This window comes from Phycodurus eques, chromosome 9, assembly GCF_024500275.1.
Source record: "Phycodurus eques isolate BA_2022a chromosome 9, UOR_Pequ_1.1, whole genome shotgun sequence".
NCBI lineage: Eukaryota > Metazoa > Chordata > Actinopteri > Syngnathiformes > Syngnathidae > Phycodurus > Phycodurus eques.
Window position 1 is genome coordinate 9,095,214 of NC_084533.1, and position 3,250 is coordinate 9,098,463.

Here is a 3,250-nt window from a genome sequence, read left to right on the forward strand (position 1 = left end):
TGTGTGTTGTGTGATAGGCTAGCGACCAGTTCAGGGTCTACCCTGCCTCTCACCCAGAGTCAGCTGGGATAGGGTCTCGTGCGCCGGCGACCCGAGTGAGGATAAGTGGTACGGAAAATAGATGGATGGGTGGATTTGCTGGGTTGTCTATCACTGGATGTATATTATCTTTACAACATGAATTCATGACTTTTGAATAGTAATATTGCTCTTGAACTGTGAGAAGCACTGCAATAAATAATATATTCATGCAATACAATTATGCTTTACTGTTGTTCTAATATGTGGATGTAAAAATGTGTATATGATTTCAAATTGTAAAAAGACAGCAGACACACGGCAAGTATTTAACGCCAATAATGTGAAACAAACTGTCATTTCTTTACCGTTTTGTACAGTTTGTGTTCCTTTCACACAATTTGTAGACCAATTTTATATCATTCTAAATAACATGAAAATGTTTTTAAATATTTGTATAGTTCAGGTTCAAAGGTACAAAGTTGCGGGTATGCTGGAGCTTATCCCAGCTAACTGCGGGCAGGACCCTGAACTGGTTGCCAGCCAATCGCAGGACGCATCAACAAACAACCATTCACACTCACATTCACACCTACAGGCAATTTAGAGTCTTCAATCAACCTACCATGCATGTTTTGGGGAAAACCCACGCAGGCAAAGGGAGAACATGCAAACTCCACACAGACAAAGTCCAATTTGAACTGTCTTCAGAACTGTGAGGCGGATGTGCTAACCAGTCGTCCACCGTGCGGCAAATACTAAATACAGTGGGTACGGAAAGTTTTCAGACCCCCTTAAATTTTTTACTCTTTGTTATATTGCAGCCATTTGTTAAAATCATTTAAGTTCATTTTTTTTCTCATTAATATACACACAGCACCCTAAATTGACAGGGGGGGGAAAAACGTAATTGTTGAAGTTTTTGCTTATTTATTGAAAAAGAAAAACTGAAATATCACACAGCCATAAGTATTCAGACTCTTTGCTGTGACACTCATATATTTAACTCAGGTGCTGTCCATTGCTTCTGATCATCCTTGAGATAGTTCTACACCTTCATTGGAGTCCAGCTGTGTTTGATTATAATGATTGGACTTGATTGGGACAGCCACACACCTGTCTATATAAGACCTTACAGCACACAGTGCACGTCAGAGCAAATGAGAATCATGAGGTCCACGGAACTGCCTGAAGAGCTCAGAGACAGAATTGTGGCAAGGCACAGATCTGGCCAAGGTTACAAAAAAAATTTCTGCTGCACTTAAGGTTCCTAAAAGCACAGTGGCCTCCATAATCCTGAAATGGAAGACGTTCAGAACCCTTCCTAGAGCTGGCCGTCCGGCCAAACTGAGCAATCGGGGGAGAAGAGCCTGTGGCTGAGGTCCAGAGATGCAGTTGGGAAATGGGAGAAAGTTCTAGACAGTCAACCATCACTGCAGCCCCCCACCAGTCGGGGCTTTATGGCAGAGGGGCCCAACGGAAGCCTCTCCTCAGTGCGAGACACATGAAAGCCTGCGTCGAGTTTGCTAAAACACACCTGAAGGACTCCAAGATGGTGAGAAATCAGATTCTCTGGTCTGATGAGACCAAGATAGAAATTGTTGGCCTTAATTCTAAGTGGCATGTGCGGAGAAAACCAGGCACTGCTCATCACCTGTCCAATACAGTCCCAACAGTTGAATTGAAGCATGGTGGTGGCATCATCATGCTGTGAGGGTGTGTTTCAGCTGCAGGGACAGGACGACTGGTTGCAATCGAAGGAAAGATGAATGCGGCCAAGTACAGGGATATCCTGGACGAAAACCTTCTCCACAGTGCTCAAAACCTCAGACTGGGCCAATTCAGTTTTTTTTTTTTGTCAATATGGGGTGCTGTGTGTACATTAATGTGGGAAAAATTAACTTAAATGATTTTAGCAAATGGCTGCAATATAAAAAAAAAAAAAAAAGTGAAAGATTTAAGGAGGTCTGAATACTTTCCGCACCCACTATAAAAATACAAAATATATTTCTGTGAATAGTGTCATTATTTTATTATTATTTTCATCCATTTTCTTTAAAACTTATCCTCAGTCGATTCACAGGTGTGCTGACTTCGTCCAAGAGGTGGAATACACCCTGGACTGGACACCATAGGGGTGGATGCATATAGACAAACACAGACACTAACCATTCCCATTCACAGTCAAACTTAAGGACAATTTAGAGTCTTCAAATTACTCAACCTACAACCTGGAGAATGCCTTCGTAAGCACAAGGAGAACATGCAAACTCCACATAGGAAGGCTGCACCCAGGATTCAAACCCACGACTGCTGAACTGTGAGGCGGATGTGCTAACAACTCATTATTATTATTATTATTAGCAGTAGTAGTAGTAGCTGCTGTAAAAGTATAGTATAATAAGTTGTATAATACTATTTTGCATAATGTATTTTTATTACTAGTAGTAGTATTATTTGTCTAATTAATATATTACTACTATTGGTATAGGTGTGATTTATATAATTAGTTATTGTTTAAATTTCACATCCGAACTTACTACGCCGATGTGTTTGGTCATGGTGACATTGCTGATATACAGTACTCATCATAGGAGAGTCGCTTTCATGAGCTGCAAGGGATTACTGTGCTTTGTAATTCCAAATCTGTTGCCATGGGCCAACAGCTTGACAAAAAAAAAAAATAATAACTGTTACTGTCCCCAAAGTCGCATGTTCAAGACTCCAGAGACTTGTGTTTTGTATTCCTCAGTTAACACTGCAGTCTTGCCGCTCTCTTTCTCCGCTCTCTCGCTGCGTTCTATGTACAACAGACAAGAGTTGTCAATAATTGTCATATGGCTGCCGCGTCAATGCCCCACATTCAACAACTGTTTTATAGAGGTTCCAGTGTGTGTATACATATATATTATTATCAATATATTTGTACATGTGATTGTCAAAAATTAGATGTTGCATCTCAGGGGGCTTTCCTTAATAAATTCAAATGAGATCAAATTAGATTGTATGATTAATGTTGCAACATTGCTCTAATTATTATTTATAGTTGTTATAGTAAAACATTGCTCTAATTATTATTTATAGTTGTTATTGTAAAACATTTCTTGTTTTTAAATTAATATTTCCGTCGATATTAAGGTACCAAAACTCTACGATTCATTTTTGTGACCTTTAGGGGGCGCAGTAGAGTATGGGCACGCGGGTATCCTGGAGGTTAAAGTTCGTTGCCAAG